Source organism: Ctenopharyngodon idella, chromosome 7 (assembly GCF_019924925.1).
Source record: "Ctenopharyngodon idella isolate HZGC_01 chromosome 7, HZGC01, whole genome shotgun sequence".
NCBI classification, from domain to species: domain Eukaryota; kingdom Metazoa; phylum Chordata; class Actinopteri; order Cypriniformes; family Xenocyprididae; genus Ctenopharyngodon; species Ctenopharyngodon idella.
Genome location: NC_067226.1, coordinates 34,079,279 through 34,100,294, shown reverse-complemented (window position 1 = coordinate 34,100,294; position 21,016 = coordinate 34,079,279). Strand labels below are relative to the sequence as shown.

The following is a 21,016-nucleotide window of genomic DNA, read 5'->3' as shown; positions in this document are numbered from 1 at the left end:
CCCAGAGGACTGGTTCTTATCAGTAGATCTGAAAGATACTTTCTTTCATATCCAGATAGCCCCTCATCACCGACCGTTCTTGAGATTCACGTTTGAGATGGTGGCATACCAATATACAGTCCTTACTCACGCCGGAACGCTCACTGAGTATTCAGCGGCTAGCAGCGTCTCTCAAAGTCAGGGCTTTCCTTCCTCTCAAAGCTTTCCAGAGGTTGCTCGGCCTGATGGCAGCACCTCCTCTGTAGTACCCTTAGACCTGCTCCACATGCAACCCCTGCAGTATTGGCTGAAAGCCTGAGTCCTGTCCCTTGTTTAGTGTCAGGGACGTTTGCGCCTCAGGGTGCCAATGATTGTTTTAGCATCCACAACCGAAGTTGTGGAGCCTACATCTGTGGTCTCTCTACGGGAGCATTTGCAGCTCCCTGTGAGGGTGGCCAGGTGCTCTTGGTGAACACTTCCTGTTTGGAGTTTGGGCCTAATGATTGTAAGGTCGTCCTCAAACCCAGGCATGGGCACGTGCCTAAAGTAAACTCTACTCCATTTAGAGCGCAAGTCATTACTCTGTTAGCTCTCCCTGCCTCGGATGATGAGCAGGGAGCTAAATTACTTTGCCCATTCCAGGCCCTCAGAACTTATGTGGAGCACTTTAGCCAGTATCGGCAATCAGAGCAGCTCTTTGTGTGCTTTCGGAGGCCACCCTAAATGGCTACCAGTTATGAAGCAGAGATTATCCCACTGGATAGTTGATGCTATAGCCCTGGCTTATGCTTAACCTTGGTTCCCTGAGATAACGGGAATGAGCATTGCTTACCCTGATGTGCTATACAGCTGCACGCGAGTTGACACTGCCACTTCTCAGTCAAAAGATTTTGATGAAATGGCATTTGGCGCCGATTTATTTAGGCAGTTAGCTCAGCCCGTTTTGACATAGTTTTGTGCAGCTGCACAAACGTGATCAAATCAGGCTTCAGTATTCTGAGAAAATGGATTTTCCCCAAAGTGTGATTCACACAATGCTCGTTCCCATTATATCAGGGAACCGGGATTATATTAGTAACCAGAGCATTTTCTTGATATTAGTGGAACATTGTTTCATTTTTCAGACTTTCTGATTTTCACAATAGTATCACATGGTCGGTAACATAATATTTAAACTAAATAATAACAAAACACACTTCTGATCAGTGATTAGATTTTCGATGTGATCAATGAATCAGGCTAATTCCTGATGAAATATCACCGGATGTTATTTCTGTCTCATATTCTTCTGACACAGTAAATGTGTTTTCTAAACACTGTTAAAGCAGCCAGAAAAAAATTAATAAAACAATCAAGGGTCAAGAGCCTACGGGAAACACTGATCACCACAATGTTAACTTCAAATGTTTGTTCCTCATTCCTTCAATGATTTTACTCATTAACATCAGGTGACATCACTAATGGTCACACTGAGCGATGTTCATTAATGGAATTTCAAGAAATGAAAAGATGGCTCATCTGTTCGTATTTTTCGAGACTGTGTTCAAGTGTGTGTGTGTTTGTGTGCCCAATAATTAAGGCTATAATTTTAAGAATAAATAATTAAATAATAAAATAATTGTAAATAGGCTATACAGTTTATTAAAGTTTAATTTGAAATTTATTTCAAACAAATAAAGGGGGTTGAATCCATGGAGCTCTAAAAGAAATTTAGAATCGTTATCTGAGGATAAAGGCGCATCTGCATGAAGGCGCGCGCCCGCCTGGGTTCGAGTCAAATTCCGAGCTCGGAGCAGCGGAGCCCTCCCCCGACAGCACACCAAATGCACAACCTTTACTCTATTTAATTATATGTAAGTGTGACCTCACGACAAAGCCCAAATACAACTGTGTTCTGGAAATAAGCCTAAAAAACACAACAATCTATAGCCTAACTTTTTGAAAATCAAGCCCAAAGTCGCTTAATTGGCGGACTTGGCAACTGTGGTAGAGACAAGAAAACTTTACTCAGTCCATTTGGAAGTTCTAATTTCAGAATTTAGAAGAACACCCCAGCAGAGGGCCGCACATCAGCTTCACCCCTTGAGACAGATATGTAGTGAGTGGTTTCGGTTTCAGTCTGTTCGGTGCAGAAGCTAACAGAAAAAGAGGAAGGAACAAATGACACGCTGAAAGTTCAAGTAAACTATTGTTTTAACTTCTGCTGCGTTCCAGGCAGGTTTTTGAGCCCATAAGTCACGACTTCAAACCACGACTCACGATTTTGTAGCGTTCCAGGCAAGTTACGCCAAACTGCCTGAGTGTAAACAAACCAGCATGGCGGACCATATGGGGCTTATGCTCATTTACAATAATTTCTATCGCCAAAGGTGCTTACTCCTTGCTTATTTGAGGGAAACAGAGGAGGAAAAATGGCGCATAAGAAGCTGTTATACCTTTTATTTCACATTATTTTACCGTGCACTTACATAAACACTGCATCCGTAGGGGCTGCCATTGTTGTTTCGCGGACTATGTGACGTCAGAGCGCGGAACTGGGAGTACATCGATCTAGTATGAGTTCACGGGTGGGAAGTCACGGGTTTGACTGCCGTTCCAGTGCACTTTCACGGATAGAAGGTTGGAAAAACATGGGTTACGGGTTGCCCGGAACACGGCATTCATTTCGGGTAGATTTTCACCTTGTTTATCTTTTATTTGTGTTACACAAATGGTTTAAAACTATATTAGTTCCGTACAAGTTTCTTATCTGTAAAGCTCAGTTCCAGCTCGAGATTCAGTTTAATCGCAAAACAGAAACAAAAATGGCTGTTTTTTTGTTTGTTTGTTTTTTTTATTTGACGTTGTTTTAAATAACTACAAAAGTTCTAAATAAAGTAATATTTGTTCAATATGCCACACTTGATCCTTTTTAAGTATTATTTTGACCTTAATGTCTGGTCTTATGGCTGGACAGATTTCACGTTTTCTAATCATCAGTGAATGGGCAGAAATGAGCCTAACTCACTTTAGAGACCACCTGAAGACATTTTCAAGTGCTTGCAATAACTGGATAAGTTTAATGTGTCAAAATGTTTATGGTGACGCAGATACGGGGCGCGCTGTGTCCGCGTGTGCGCGCTCAGATGCTTTTGACGTTGAATCCATATTAATATAGTTGTTGGCCATATAAACCAATTGAGCAAATATTATAGGTACGTGTGATCTAGTGATTAGGCTCTTGATTATGTTGAATACTAAACGTGATTATAAAGAAAACACAATAACGCAACACATGTAGGCTATACGTTTCTGAACACTGAAAATAAATAAATAAACGCCTGTTTCCCCAGACTCGCGCTTGTCAGTCAGTCATACATCACAGCATTTTCATAATCACTAAGCCATATAGTGATTTCAATTTTATTTAGATTTGTTGTTCAACATTACTTGAGCATTTTATACCCGTTTACCTTAAGGAGTTAGAAGTACTGTGACTACTGTACTGTACTGTGATTTGAGTACTATGTGCACAGAGCCAGGTTTTTGCGTAGTATAGAGTGACAAAACGTACCAGCGTACTTTGAGGTCAAAATGCATACCCGCTACGCAAAATGTGTACACGTTGGCAGGTCTGCTACTGTATTAAAGAAATTAAAAAAAAAAAAAAAAAAAAGGAAATTCTGTCATTATTTACTCACCATAGAAGTTGTTTAAAACCCAAATAAATTACTTCTGTTGAACATACAAGTTTTTTTTTTTTTTTTTTTTTTTGAAGAATGAACAGTTTTTTGAAGAATGAAACAGTTGCTGGTCCCCAGTGAGTTAGTAGGAAAGAAAATACTATGGATGTCAATGGGTAGCCTACTAGCAAATGTTTGGTTACCCACGTCCTTCAAAATATGTTCTTTTGCGTTCAGCATAAAACAGAAATTAATACAGGTTTAGAATAACTTTAGAGTGAGTAATAAAAAAAAGAGAATTTTTATTTTTGGTTGAACTATCCCTTTACGGACAAGTCGCAGCATGTGTTGTCTGTCCCTTTAAGGCTTTTGCGCACATTTAATATATTGACAGGCATTTGATTTTCTCTCAACTGTTTACTTTAACTTTATACTTAACCGATGGTGTAAACCTTGTGTGTATTGACAGTATTAGCAGAGTAAGATGCGAATGATAACTTTGTCCAGCAAATGCAGCGTTTGACAGGCTTTTAGAGTGTGCGCGCTTCGGGTATACCCGCTCAGAAAAGCAGGTGTCAGACCAGCACGCAGATAAAATGTTTAACCGTCAAGGCTTTAAAACTCATGCAAATAATGAACTTTTGTGATTGTGAATAACTGCAGTGTTCCAGGAGTATAACTCTACCGATGTGTTAACATGTGATGTGAATGTATGTCACTTTGTACTACACAGTATGTTGAGACAGAAGCGGCAGGACCGCAACTGACAGAAAGCACTATAGCACGATACGATATTTCTTCAAAAGCAGATCGTTGAGACCTTTTAATCGTCCACGATCAAAATCGCACACGCTTATAAGAATGTTCATTTTTGGACGCAGCAAGTGTCACAGCTGCTCAAATGTCTAAACCCCGCCTATAACAAGCAAGGGGAAGTACTGCAATGGAAAACACTCAGAAACTGATTGTAAAATAATAGTCCAAAACAAATATACTAGGACTAAGAGGGGCGTGTTATAATTTTCACAAAATTGATTTCAAATTTAATTCAAGCACTTTCAAGAACCAATATTTGTTTTCAAGTACTTTCCAGGCATTGAATTCATGTGTCTGAAATCCAAGTACTTTCAAGTAGGGTGAATTAAGGGTGATTGGGACAGTTTTTTTTAATTTCCGCCTTGTGCTAGGTTTCTTGTGATAAATGAAAAACATCTGCCCAACACATGATACATTTCTGTAATACTGAAGATGTTAACCATCCATTTGAGGAGGAAACAATGTTATATTATAATGAAAGGGTGTGTGACACACTTTTCTGTAAACTGAGCAAAAAAAAAAAAAAAAAATTGGTAACATTTGGGTGAATTGGACACAACGTTTGGATGATTGGGACAGCATATCTTTCCACTGATTTAGGGTAGTGTAAGCATATTTACTGTACTGCACATGTTAGTTCATACTTTGATATAATTTTATATGCAATATTTACTTTTCTGTTCATCATCATTAAGAGTCCGTGTTTATGTTTGTTCAACTTTATTTCTCAGTTTATAAATCCATCCACAAGAGAAGGCTTGAAGTCCAAAAGTCATTGAAAACATTTAAAAATCAAGTAAACAAGTAAAAAAAAAAAAAAAAAAAAAAAAAAAAAAAAAAAATGCTATAGGTCCAAAATTCATAATAAAAAAAAAAAAAGGAAACTGATCCAAAAAATTAAAAAGAGTTTAACTATAATGTTTATATTTTCAGAATTTGGTTGTTTTACTTTAGTAAAATCTAGCTAGTTCATGAATATTTTAGTGGTTGATTAGGGCTTGCACATGGTTGGGAACACTAATTTAGAGCATATAGAACATATACAATGGTTCTTTATTGCAAGGCTAATAATTTTCTTATTTAGCAAAGCCTTTAAGCACTGTCCCAATCACCCAAAATTATACAATTTGGGTGGATGGGACAAAATAAAAACAACATAATTCTGAAAATAGAAACATGATATTAACAATTTTTTTTACTGATTTTATAGCAGTAGTGCATCATATTCATGTTTCCATCAAAAGTTTGTACAATATAGTAGCTATGACAATTTTAGGACCTTATTATTAAAACTACCAAAAGCTTTTCCTGTCATTTTCCTCAGTTCATGCATTTCATGGTCAGCTTCCTGTTTGATGCATGTCCCGCCCACCTACATGATGTCACACCAATGAGGGCATCCCATTTTAATTATGTGGTCTCACAGCTAGGGCTCAGCAAAAAAAGTTTTTATTTTCACTGATCCGGTGAGAAAATAAATTCTATATAGTTATACTGTCTCATTTGATCTTATGTCCCAATCACTGTTAATTCAACCTACCTTCAAGGCGCGTGGGAACCCGACTTTACTCAGTCCATTTTGAAGTTCTAATTTATATATATATTAGTTCCGTGTATATTTCTTATCTGTAAAGCTCAGTTCCAGCTCGAGATTCAGTTTAATCGCAAAACAGAAACAAAAACTAGTTTTTTTTTTTTGTTGGTTTTTTTTTTTTGTTGTTGGGTTTTTTGTTTTGTTTTGTTTTGTTTTTTTTGACGTTTTAAATAACTACAAAAGTTCTAAATAAAGTAATATTTGTTCAATATGCCACACTTGATCCTTTTTAAGATATTATTATTTTGACCTTAATGTCTGTTCTTATGGCTGGACAGATTTCACGTTTTCTAATCATGAGTGCACGGGCAGAAATGAGCCTAACTCACTTTAGAGACCACCTGAACACATTTTCAAGTGCTTGCAATAACTGGATGAGTTTAATGTTTCAAAATGTTTATGGTGACGCAGATACGGGGCGCGCTGTGTCCTCAAATGCTTTCGACGTTGATTCCATATTAATATAGTTGTTGGCCATATAAAAAATGCTTTCACTTTCATTCAGGGTCCAAAGTTATAAAAGAATAAAATGCTGTTTCTTTACAAGGAAATGAACCATGTTTAAAGTGAACTGTGAGAATGATAGTCAGACACTCATTGATTTAAGTGACGTGAGCAAATCAAATTAAACCATCAGCTGAAAACATCATCTCACACATGTCCTAACAAATGCTCCCTCAGTGAAAAATTGATCTAGGATGCTTCAAATGATGCGTCATGTGTCTATATATTGTATAATAATGAACAATATCACAATAATGCAATATATTATGTACAGAATGACATTAACCAGTGTGGCAATACATTCATTGATTTGAATTTTACCTTTGGCCTCGTACAGGACCCAATCACAAACTGTCCTGATATATAGTCCTGATAGTGAGTGTTTTATTGTTTGATTTCTGTAGATTATTAACCAACAGCAGCATCGACACAGTCACAAGAAACTGAAAAACAGTTGTGAGAGCAGGAACTGTATCCTAAGAGATTTCTCAGACATAAGCAGATATTATTGGACATAAGTCTGAATTACTGACAATATACTGAAAACAGATGGAAATGTATTGAAAAAGGTCATCAGTATAATCTGTTTTCATGTCCAGGTAAGACGATTTATTTTCTCTTTGGGAAGAAAAAAAAAATTATGCAAGACACAAAAGGACACGCATTGATATTTTTGTCTTTTTTGTCATAATCATTACTAATTTTTATGTATTTTTTAAAATCTTGCTTGTCTGGGTGTGACAAATACTTTTTAGTGCATTATAAATACTGCATCATGGATGAAGGAATTTATATGTACTTTCATTTGAAAAACCTAATTGTAATTCTAATTGTGTGAGTCTCTGATTTGTGTCTGACACTCGAAAGGGAGGATAAAACTTTCTATTTGCCACAGAACTTTATGAGGAAGTGGGACATCTATGTCGTTATAGAAAGATGATTGAAAGAGGCAGATTAAACAAATGACAAGAATGGTATATTTACAAGAACAATATAATGCATGAGCTCTGAGGGCTTCAGTATTCTGACTACATTCAGTTGATTAAATGATATTGTATTTTCAGTTAATGTTATTTTAATAATGTAACCCTTATTTTCTACTGTGAACACTCCAGTTGAATAAGCATGAATAATGTAATTAAAACACAGGTTACAATGGTGATGATTCACGTTTCTTTCTTTAATCAGAAGTATTGGCCATAACAGCATGAACAGCTGCCTAACTCGCTCTCGTATATATAAATAATTCACCTTCACAATACATTTCGAAAAGGAAAGATTGCAGGTTCTAAGTCTTTTTACTTGTGTTTAAAGTGGAAACGATCTACACTCTAAAAAAACACTGGGTTAAAAACAACTCAAGGGTTGGGTAAATATAGGACAGAACACATGCTGGGTTCATTTTACCCAGCAAATTGGGTTGTTTATTTAACCCAGCATAATGGGTTGATTCATTTTTACTATTACTAGCTTATTTTTTTTTTCCCTTTATCCTTTTAACTTCATACATAAATTAATATTTACGGATTAACTTAAATCCTCAACTTTTTTTTATATACTCCACACAACCACTGGTTTGCATGATAATTCCTTTTTTTTTTTTTTTTTTTTTTTACAATCATATTTTATGGTATAGCATATTTTAGATTATTGAATACATATTGCCTATATTTAAGCTTGTTTAACAAATATTAGGGAAAAAATGTAATTAAAAATGAAACATTTAGAAGTAATTCAAATGTAATTGACCAGTCTCTGTTGTCTTGTTTCCACCGTAACGGTGCTGGATCCCGTGCCGGCCTGTTATGCAAAAGACTCTTAGGATACTGCTGAATCGCAGGGGGAGCATCACAGTGGGGCGTCAGTTAAAACACCTTGAGGCAACATCCATTTTAAAGTTTTATTTCACCAATGCCAGTACATAGTCATTTCATGGGTGCATCAGATGGATTTCTTGACATAAATACATGAAGAACATAGGTAAACAAAAATAAGTTAAATCAACAGTAAATTGCATAACAATTCAAACTTTACAATATATGAAACAACCCAAATTAAGGTAACTTACATAGCACTATTTAACAATTGAGCAGCAAAGACAAGGACAAAGAGTAAACTGCTCTACTGAAGCAAGCCTACTAATTGAAGTCAGAACAGGCTGCAGCTGTCAAAAGTGAGTGGGGCTTCAGTGACATCAACAGTGTTATAGGGATCCAGGATCTGCGTAATAAAAACTACCTAAACACTGGGTTATGTCTGAAAAGAAGTGCTCTACCAACAAAAGAGGAGGTGCAACCACAAAATCAAAATGCATATAAAATGCATATAAACAAAAAAAAAAAAAAAAAACTTTTTCCAGTTTATTTACAATACTTGTTTTCAACATCTTTTAGATGACACAACACTGCTCGCTCATGCAGAATCACAAAATTAGTACAATGTGCACACGTCTTAAAGACATCTTCTAAACTTCTATTTGACATCTGACAGGAAACATCCAATAGACAGATGAGAAAAATACATCTTCCAGATGTAAACACGCATATCAAACAGACATCTCCGAGATGTACGTGTGCTATAAGGTAAATTTAATATAATAATTCATTTTATGAGTGAAAAAAGCAGCCAACATCATCTTATTTTGATTTCTCTTCCTTTGCTACTTCAAATGTGTTTGCTAGAAAAACTGTTTCAGTGGCCAATAATTTCAGTGGCATTCAGTGCATTAACCATGTAAATCTTCAATTGACTATTAAACCTGGTAAAAATAATGATCAGTTCTGAATCTGATTGAATTCACTGTCAGACAGGAGAGGCAATGGGAATCCATGTGAGTTCATCAGGCTGTTTATCCTGATTTTTGTCCCCATTTCCCAAACCAGTTTATTGAGCTTTATAATGATGTGAATTGAAACAGATGTGGAAGCTGTTTTTAAAATGTTTATTGTTGCTGTTCCTCCCGGTATACAGGGCTGTTGAATGCTTGAATCTGATTGGTTGATGGGCATTCTAAGGTGTGCAATTTTTTTCAAGGAAACGCACGGCTAAAGTAGTTCCAGGCAGGTCTTGACCGCATTGCAGTTTCATATCACTTCGCCAAATGATTTCAGTTATTTCAAAAGGTCCTACAGCCTACAACTGAAACAAAACCCACAACAACACTGACCAAGCAAATAAATATAGTAAACAATAGTGACAAATTGTTGTCGTTTTTGCCACAAAATACATTTTATTATGCCCTGAAAGGTCATACTCTCTTTCTCCTGCTCTCTTACTCAAACACACACACAAACAGTATGGACATGCACTCGCACAGAAATGTGTTTTCATCGCTGCTCTGCGAATTAATTAATCAGTAAGATAGATTAGAAACTTAAAAGCTACGTGACATTTCTCACCAGCTATTATTAGAGACACACTGAGTGGGTTCACATGCACGTTCTTAAAGGATTAGTCCACTTTCAAATAAAATTTTCCTGATAATTTATTCAGCCCCATGTCATCCAAGATGTCCATGTCTTTCTTTCGTCAGTCGAAAAAGAATGAAGGTTTTTGATGAAAACATTCCAGGATTATTCTCCTAATAGTGGACTTCACTGGTCTCCAAACGGTTGAAGATGACGATGACTGATCGTTTCGCTACATAAGACCCTTATTCCTCGTCTGGTATCGTTTAAAGCCCTTTGAAGCTGCACTGAAACTGTAATTTTGACCTTCAACCGTTTGGTGTCCACTGAAGTCCACTATAAGGAGAATAATCCTGGAATGTTTTCATCAAAAACCTTCATTCCTTTTCGACTGACGAAAGAAAGACATGGACATCTTGGATGACATGGGGGTGAGTAAATTACCAGGAAAAAATTATTTGAAAGTGAGCTAATCCTTTAAATAGATTAGCAACAAATAATAACAATACTGCCAAGCCTTACCTTGCGATAAACTTTGTCATTTCATTTGAAAAGCAATCAATTAATCTGAAGGGAAGCTGCAGTGTTGCACAGTGGCAGAGGCTTGCGGCCCATTTTCAAGAAGTACATCCTTTTCATTTTTTTTTTTTTTTTTTTTGCCCAAGTATTTGATCATGCATATAATATCCAGATTTACCAAGTTAATTTGTATCTGGATTGGACGAACACTTCCATACGCATTTTATGACCCTGTCCGTCCGACTCATTTCCACAGATCAGTTTAAGTCGCGGTGTGTTATTATATCGCCTTATCACAAACGAGACACACAGATGGAAATGTTGTTTGTTGTGTTGTTTACTGTAAAGCTTGTCAATACATAGGTGTTGTTACCGCTGGCACACACTGGAAGACTACATTATCCAGCATTGCTTGAGAGCTACAGCAAACTATGGCAACTCAAATCAGCAGACATGCTATTTATGACTGGATGTAACTTTTGATACTTTGCGGTAAAAGTGGCTCTCCTATTGACTTTGTCCTATTAGTGTGGCTCTCATGAAAGAAATAGTGAAGACCACTGTACTAAGGGATCTTTGTCTTTGAAAATGGCAGCAATAAGATAATGTTTTCACTTTTCTATTAATTGCAGCATCTATGGCATCACATAGAGACCAACACCGGCGCAGATCCATGGAGGAACCACCTGATATGTTGTGAGAGACGTTATGTTTTTATGATATGTTACAACATGTTTTATATATAGGTGTATATATATATAGGTGTATATATATATAGGTGTATATATATATATATATATATATATATAAGGATTTTGGTTACAAAACGCGATAAACAAACGAGTTTCCGCCAAAATCAGTATTGTATCTGGTCGGTATTGAAAAGTAATTTATTAATTTTGCTCAAAATGCAATATCCGTTGTCAGGCACGTGCACATATAGACATAAAAGGGGGCTTGAGCCCCTGCCCTTTTTCTTCCTCGAGAGAAATTGCCCTTTTTTTCTGGGGTGCTTTTTTTTTTTAATAAATGAATAAATATTCCTGTTTGCGCACAGCTGTCAAAAATATATTTACTGAATAAAAAAATAAAAAAATAAATGCTATATATCAGGACGGCTTTGTCGAGTTCAGATGCCCTCCCTCCGCGACACGCCATTCATTCTCGCACGTGCGCGTGCCACGCCCCACTTCATGTTTGCTGCTGGCTGAAAATAGGGATGGGCAGATCGATATGAAGTATCGATATATCGATACTGACGTTGAGTATTGAAAGTATCGATACTCAAATTAAAATATCGATACTAAGGTGTGTTTTTTTACCAGTTATTTTGTTTATTTAACAATAAATTTAATGCATACATTATGCATTGAATTGTACAAATAATTTATAGTAGAAGTGTTTTCCTGCTCATCTAAACACACAAATGCTGCGAGTCAGAACCAATCAATCACAGAGAGCGTTCGCTCACTGCCGACACTACATTCAAACAGGGCTGCGTTTAGTATCGTAAGAAACCATTGATGCTTTTGGGAAACGCAGCCCAGAACAATGCTTAACAGGAGACAGAAAAATATAATAATATTATTATTAGTTATTTCACAATAAACAAAATTAAATAATAGCCTACATAGTTTGTGCAATTACATTTATTTAAATTGAACGTTAAAAGACCTTTTTTTTTTTCTTTTTTTTTTAAATGAAGCATAAAGAAACAAAACAGTGAACGAAACTGCTGCTAATACAATGCTATATCAGATATGTACAATAACAATTGTAGAAAAATTGTTAAAAAAATAACATTACGATGTCCAGAAATCAATTTCAATAGTATATTGAGAACTCATTTTTAATGTGATAGTTTCACAATACAATTTATTATTAGTTCCGAGATTCTTTAGTTTAGTGAATAAATATATCAATCCGCAATAAATATTTAAATTCCCTAGTGGTAGAATTTTTGTTAACAGTATCAAAGGTTGTGTGTTCTAATCCGCCCTCGCATAGTTTTTTTTTATTCCTCCTCATTAAAATCAAAGATGTCCATCAATGGTTGTATATCAAGAGCAGGGACATGTTTGTGTGCATTTGTTTTGTGATTTTACCGGAAAAATAGAACCTCCGCAACGGCGTTAAGCGATTGATTGACGCGCCCGTCTGTTCTGTGAAGACTGTGTGCACGAGCAAAAAGACAACGTAAACCCCGCCTACTTTTTAATTTGATTGGCCATCTCAATCATTTTGACATTGACGAGCGTTCTTAGACCGCTGAGGCAGACCAGACTAAAAATGTAACTTTTAAACCTTTTTGTCATCCTAACAACATGCAGAGTGCTGTAATGAAGTGCAGCAGTGCACGAATTTCAAATATTGGGGGGGACGAGTTGGCCATTTCTAATTATTGGGGGGGACTTGTCCCCCTCAGTGTCTATGGTGGTTACGGCCCTGCCTAGATGGATCCATCCCATGCATCTCTTTCAGGTAGTCTATGTATGTTCACAAACATGTGAAATTTGTGAAACTATTTAAGGGTGAGATTATTTATACGTTTAATGCTGCGTTAATAGTTTGACCACCAGCAACGCATCTGCCTGATTTAATACTAATGTAATTTATGTCATATTAAAATTCAAATTATTTTAATGAGCTATGCATTGGGTTTTGAACCATGGTAAAGATATCTGTAGGGCTGTCAATACCAGAAGAGGAGAATCCATGAACTGCATTATTAGACAGTTTTCTAAGGATGCACGATTTATTAAAACTATTTAAAAATCATAATACAGCATTACATAATGCTATTCTTAAATCTATGCTTACACAGGATAATACATCAATAAAAGTGGCTGCAGCATTTCTATCAAAAAAAAAAAAAAAAGTGGCCGAATATTATTATTTAACTAATAATTTATATTTTTAATTATGGTGGTTGGCTTTGATCGTGGATTTGATCATGCTGTGCTGTGTAACAACAAAAATCAGCAGGCGTTTGGCGCCCTCTGCAGGCATTTGTTATAATATATAATGTATTTATAACATTTCAGGGGAAAAAAACTCTTGATGTATTTAAATATGCAGATTAGCTTGTTTTGGTTAATTTAGAAGAAATCTACAGATGCAAACAGACGAAGGGTAGTAGGCTTAAAACAAACACCATCTAAATGTGTAGGGTTAGGGTTAAGTTTTCTTTCCATTAGAGTAAAAGACATGGAAGCAAAAATGGACCACAATCTTAAAATTGTTCACTACATGAAAGAAGTATTCCAATAACACCAAAAGAATTAAAACGATTTACTGATTTGTGCAAAATAAACATTATTAGTGAAACTATGTCCCTCTCCTTGGTGCAGTCATTTATTCTAAATATATAGCTACTTGAAAATAGTAGTGTAGAAAACATGCACATTGTGGCATAGTTTCCTTTGCTGTTTCCTTCTCTTGTGATAAACCCTAGTGAACACTAAAGAAGACAATGGTCTCTGTGTGAACTAATTATTCTGTAGAAATCTGTGGAGTATGAAACAATTGCGTGAGTGTGAAGGAATTAAAATAAATTGGTAAGGAAGTCAGAGTTGTCGTAATATATTTAAGGGTTTATTATTTTTTTAAATAAATCATTATGAGAAGTGCCCTTTTTTTCTGATTGAATCCCTGCCCCCCAAAATGTCTGTGCACGTCCCTGTCCGTCGTGTTATTCTGTCATGTTTTCTCCCTTTCTTTCCAAACCTTCTCTGCAGAATGCGATATATCCGCTCAACCAATCACAGCGCACCATTCCACGCAGTGTAAACAGTAATGGCGGTGCTCTGAATACACCCGGCATCCTAGTCTTCCTTATCTGCTTTGTACTTTGTGATCAACAAAAACAGAAAAATTAATCATTTTGATGGCATTGATGAACCTGTGGTGGTTTCTGCGGTGGGGAAGAAATGTCATCGAAATGTAATCATTTAGGTGAGGAGATTAAGAAGATGAGGCACTCGAGTTGGGAGCAGGAAAAATGCCGGCTGTTGCTTGTTCCACGACAGCATCAAACTTCTGTCACAGTCCCCAAAACTGAATCATGAATAGTTTTTAAAAGCCGTTTTTAATACCAATGTACTCCGCAAATGTGTTTATTTTAACCGTGCGGTGGTGCCAGATACTCTTTAATCGGTAATGACAAACAGAGACATAATTAATTTATAACATAAACAAGATGACTCGTTGAATTCATTTTAGGAGCGACAATTGAATGTATTTTTAGTCAAATGCCTGAATATAAGATTAGTACTGACAAAGTTCAGAGGTTGTCATATATGTGAATCAACTTACTTTGTTGTGTATTTTCAATATGAAAAATAACTTTTATATTGATGGATTAATTGCATTTTGAAAAAAAACGTGTCATGGATTTATTGTATTTTGGGGAAAAAATAATCAGTTTTCATAATAAACCTTTTAAAATCAACATGTAGATTTGAATTTTTAATGTTTTTATAACCAAAAGATGCTATGTGAAAGTTTGAAACAGAAAATAGTGGTTTTCATCTTGCCGCTTTCTTGGTAAAGAAAACACCTTTTTACTCAAATTAATCAAAATGGATTTATAGCGTTTTGGAACCAAACTCTTCGTATATTTGTGTGTGTGTATATATATATATATATATATATTGTGTATATATATATATATATTGTGTGTGTGTTGTGTGTTTGTTTCTGTAGATCTGATGTTAATGATCTCAAAAAGGAACTCAACAAACTTCATGAGAAAATTTCTCCTAAATGCCAGGAGCATATAAAGAAAATGAACACGCTCGTCAATGATTTTAAAGAAGATTACAGACATACTCGTCAAGCCTTTATAAGAGCAGCAATAACAGTAGGACTTGGAGGGGTTGCCGTGATTTTGGGATTAGCTTTATCTTCGTTTACAATGGGGATTTCAACCATTGCTGCTGGAATAGGAGGAGCTGTTGCTGCTGGTGGTGGAGTTGCTCTTGCTATTGGGCAGTTCAAGAAAACACAGCAGAAGAAGAACTTAAGAAAATCCTTTGAGGATCAACTGACAGAATTACAGACTAAAATCAGCCCTGTGATTGATGTGTTGAAACAGATTTTCCTTCGTGTTCAGAACATAATGAGAAACCACAAGCTATCAGAGCACCAAGCCATTGCGATGCGTGAATGTTTTTCATACTGTTTTGAAAATATACAGCTCTTCCGAGTAGATGACAACAGAGAAGTGGGACCACCAATGAATGAAAACTTGACTGGAGAACTTTCAAAAACGTTAGATAAAATTAGCAGTATGCTTGACCTTCTTGATGAGATTCTTGAAGATGATGATGAGGGGCAAAATGACAATGACAGGCCTGCAGACTCAACCACAGAAAAAGAAATGGAGAAGGAGTTTAAGGAAAAAGCAGAGAAATTCATTGATGAAATGAAGAAAGGAATTAATCAGTTAGAGAATTTCATGAATAAAATTGATCGAATTAAAACAAGACTATCAAATGCAATCTGACAAAACAGCTGAGACAATACTGGCTACTCTACTCACCTGACAGAGAACAACAGCCCAACTACCAACATCTCATTATGCTGAATATGAACATTCTACTGTCCTACAATAATTAATGTTACCATTGTCAAAAGCTAGAATTAAATAGGATTCAGGATATCATTGAAAAATATTTCTTGCTCAAGGATTCTTTGTGACGTTCTTTGAGTTCATATTGTGGTTTATATTTTTCACTTTCATTCATAACCGTAAAATCAAGACTGTAAAATGACTGGAGTCTTTCTACTGATGTGGGCCTTCATGCCTTTTTACAAGCTGTAAATATTATCAAAATCTGTAAATGTTTATTATGACTAAACCTAACCGTGTCTGTTATATTTTTTTCTTACATTTTTATGATTCATGTTGTTGTATTTGTTTATGTGCTCTGGAAGCTTCAGTACAAATAAAAAACCCTTGTGTGTGCACCCTTTAATGATTTATGTTATATCTAATGTTGTTAAATTAATGTTTATTGCATTTTTAAAATGTCATGTGTGTTACCATGATGGTGTTCAGTGTTTGTGTGAATGACACTGTGCACCTTCTATATATTAGTATTGTCCTTCTCAGCGTGTGGAAAAGCTGCTTGTGATGAACTTTGATTCATCATGTGACTCATCACCACTGTGTTTGGTGGTTGTCAGTGTATTACAAAGGTACAAAACTGATTCTTTTTTTTTTTTTTTCAGTACAAAAAATGCTAAACTTTAACAAAAAGTAATTTTTATTGTTGTAATTGTGATTTCATAATATTTAGATATGAATCCAACAGAAAAAAAATTGTGAAAAGATGAGTCAAATGGCAACTAGCAAATAGTGGAGCTCTGCAGCCATCTACTGGTAAAAGTGATAATTTTTTACTTTTAAAACTACATTTTCCAAAAGATGGACAAAAATCTTACACTAAACCATGTCAAATTATCCATGTTATCCCCATGAAAGTTAGAAATGTGGGTCTTTTATAAAGTGAATTTTACATAAAAAGCTGTTCTATAAAAACCTATTTAAAAAATATATTTTTTAATTAATTTAAAAAATTTAAAAGATATCACAAATCCTCCATAAACTGCACAAATGTTGAGTAAAACATTAATAAACAGAGTAAAATTACATTTGTTAAAAAAAAAAAAAAAAAATTATATTGTTACAAAATTACATTTTGTTGCCTGGGGACCCCAAAGACCAAGAGTGTAACCCCCAAACGAAGACCGCATATAAGGGTTAAAAAAAAAAGTAAAATAAAATAAAAAATGGCTGTGCACTCTTCAGTACAGTCTCTTTGCTAAATATTTTAGCACATGCAGGTGTACTAGTGCTTTTGTTATCTAGTTTGAAAATATGAACCATTTATAATGTAAATAATTAAAAAATATAAGAAATATATTACATTATATATTTCTCTATATATGTGTGTTTATACATATGCATGAGTTAATATATCTGCAATAAAATACACAGGCAGCACCATATCTGATCACATATTCATCTATATATTATGAAGTGTATTACTTAGTGATGTAAAGTACAATTCATTTCTGTGAACCTGTTCATTTTTAGACAGTTCGGCTCAATGAACAGGTTCAAAAAGCTGATCCATAGGTTCCTGATGTCATAAATGATGTCACTATGCATTTCTTTTCTAACAACTCACTGTTATGTTATACCAATGAAACATTCAAATAAAGTAATTTGTGTCAACGCATATTGAAACTTTAAAAAGTTATTTGTGTGAACGCATATTGCTGATTATTGCTTTTCATTCACTTAAGAGGGGGGTCTAATGTTATTTTATGCATTCTGACTTATTAACACTGTTAAAAGCATTGGATTCTCATGTTAAACATGGCCCAAGATTCAAAACATGAGTTGGACGTATAACGGGAGTATTTCTGTGCCAAAAATACTCTTCAGATTCTTCACAAACTTTGCACTTTTTTTATATGATATGAATTCCTTATATGGGCGCTTCTCCCGGAAGAGCGCGCACACACATTAGCCAGAGCAAGAGTGAGACCCGCCCATCCGGCTTTACAGAAGTTGTTGGCAGTGCTGCACAGGATTTGGTGAAGGCCCTATTGTTTTCTTTACGATTATTATTAGGGCTCCAGTCAGGGGCCGATTGATCCCCTAAAGATTATTAGGCAAGGCAAGTTTATTTATATAGCACATTTCATACACAATGGTGATTGAAAGTGCTTTACATGAAGAGGAAACAAATACATAAGAATAAAAATGGAATGAGCAGGAAACAAATATATAAGCCCTAATTGCCTGAATCACTAAGTTCGGGGTTCCCCTATCTGATGTGGAAGAGACAGGGTCAGGTTCACGGTGTCACTGGATTTACTCTATCCAGTGCTTTACACTCCCTGTAGGGGTATCTCTACACAGATGCGCCACTTTTCGTGTCCCTGTATTGGAGTGCGTTCAATGCGCTGCCTGCCGTTAGCGGCTCCCAGCGACTTCTTATATATCAAAACTATATGATCATAAATATCATAAAGCTAGTATAATTAATGTACCTCCCTGTCCACCTGCCAGTTCCATGGTACTCTTCTCTCACGTCTGAGTGAAGCTCTGCCGCTCTCCTTTCCCTATTTCAGCTCTAACAAAATAAAACAACTTAATAAAAATGGAATGCAAAGAAAATATTAAAAAGAGGATGCATAAAAGATTGATATAAAATGCATTAAAAGCAGTTAAAAATGAAAAAGAATTAAAAGAGTACATATTAAAAAAAAGTGCATTCAGTTTGGACGTAGCACAGTGCTCAATCAGTAAATGCATAAACAGATATGTTTTGAGTCTGGATTTGAATGTGACTACTGTTGGAGCACATCTGATCTCTTCTGGAAGCTGGTTCCAGCTGCGGCTGGCGCAACAGCTAAAAGCAGACTCTCCTTGCTTTGAGTGAACCCTTGGTATTTCTAAGTGACTTGATCCTGATGATCTGAGTGATCTGTTAGGTTTATATTCTATGAGCATATCTGCAATGTATTGAGCTCCTAGGCCATTGAGTGATTTATACACAAGTAACAGTACTTTAAAATCAATTCTAAATGCAACTGGAAGCCAGTGCAAGGACCTGAGGACTGGTGTGATGTGTTCATATTTTCTGGTTCTGCTCAGAATCCTGGCAGCAGCATTCTGTACAAGCTGCAGCTGTCTTATAGTCTTTTTGGGAAGGCTAGTGAGGAGTCCATTACAACAATCCACCCTGCTGGTGATGAAAGCATGAACAAGTTTCTCTAAGTCTTGACTGGAGACAAAGCATCTAATTTTTGCAAAATAGGTCTGACTCCAAAATCACACCAAGATTCCTGACTTGATTTTTAGTCGTTTGACCCCTAGAGTGAAGGTATGTGTTCACTTTGAGAATTTCATCTTTGTTTCCAAACGCAATGACTTCAGTTTTGTCTTTTTTTAACTGAAGGAAGTTTAGGCACATCCAATTTTTAATTTCATCAGTGCATTGGCACAGGGAGTCAATGGGGCTGTAGTCGTTAGGTGATAGGGCAAGGTAAATCTGGGTGTCATCTGCTGTGATATGCAATTTGGTTCTTTCTCATTATTTGGCTCAGTGGCAGCATATATAGGTTGAACAGGAGGGGTGCAAGTATTGAACCTTGAGGGACTCCGCATGTCATGGATGTCCACTCAGACTTATGGTCACTAATACTCACATAATAACCTCTCTCTTCTAAGTATGACCTGAACCATTTAAGGACCATCCCAGAAAGCCCGACCCAGTTTTCCAGCCTGTCAAGAAGAATGTTGTGATCGACAGTGTCAATCGCAGCACTGAGATCGAGTAATACCAGCACTGCTAATTTACCTGTATCGGTGTTTAGGCGAATATCATTTATTATCTTTATGAGCGCTGTCTCTGTGCTGTGATGCAGTCGGAAACCAGATTGAAAGTTGTCAAAGTATCCATTCAAGCTTAAGAATTTGTTCAGCTGATTGAAAACTTTTTCAATGATCTTGACTATGAAAGGAAGATTTGAGATTGGTCTGTAGTTGGTCAATATGGTGTTATCCAGATTACTCTTTTTCAGGAGGGACTTAACAACTGCAGTTTTCAGGGATTTTGGAAAAGTCCCAGAAAAAAGTGAGACATTTACCACTTCTAGGAGATCTGCTTCTAAACAGTTAAACACGCTTTTGAAAAAAAGATGTGGGAAGTGTGTCAAGGGCGCAGGTTGATGTGTTAAGGTGCTGTACTCTTTCTTCCAAAATTTTACCATCAATTGCTTCAAAATTAGACATAATAACTCTCTGAGGTTGTGATCTGATGTGCTGTGTGCTGAGGACGTCCATGACGAAGCTCTGTTGTGTGTTCCTTCTGGTTTGGTAGTCCCACAAATAACTTTGTTTCAAGAACTGCAATCCTTTGTAGAAGGAACACCTGTGAAGAGAAGACCCCAACCTCAGCGAGGACTTCAGATGACACAAACTCTGGATCAGCATGCACTATTCCAAATATTGCTTAATATCCTAATCATTTTTAACACATATTACTTTAATGAGCTCATTGTTTCTACATCAAATTATTACATTGTTAGCTAACTGTGTGATTTATATATGTACATTTCTGAAACTACATAATTTGGACACAGTCCCCTCTGATAACAGATAACTCTAAATTGTAATGTTGACATGCATTTCCTGTAAAGCTGCTATGAAACGATATGTATCGTGAAGTGTTATACAAATGAATGTGAACTGAATTGAATTGAATGTTATAAAGACAACTGTTTTTCTGCCAATACATTGAACAATGTTTTATAGTTGTTGTAAGACAGAAAAATTTCACCACATAGGCTAAACAGATTTATCAAAGCCTTTAGAAAGTGACTTTGACTATATACCCAGTGCATACGTTGTTATATCCACGTTTTGTGCGGTAAAGTTAGTTCAACGTTTGACATTCGTTAAACAATCGGTTTCATACCCATTAAACTCTGCACATTTTATGTTTTCAGCCCAA

At 35.9% G+C, this 21,016-nt stretch overlaps 1 long non-coding RNA gene across 1 annotated transcript; it reads left to right on the top strand.

Moving 5' to 3' along the window:
- The first annotated feature begins 6,979 nt into the window (after positions 1-6,979).
- On the top strand, positions 6,980-15,179 carry LOC127516076 (uncharacterized). Its single transcript, XR_007930926.1, has 3 exons — positions 6,980-7,154; positions 11,114-11,177; positions 14,219-15,179. It is a non-coding gene; the product is annotated as an uncharacterized LOC127516076 (long non-coding RNA).
- Positions 15,180-21,016: the final 5,837 nt, after the last annotated feature.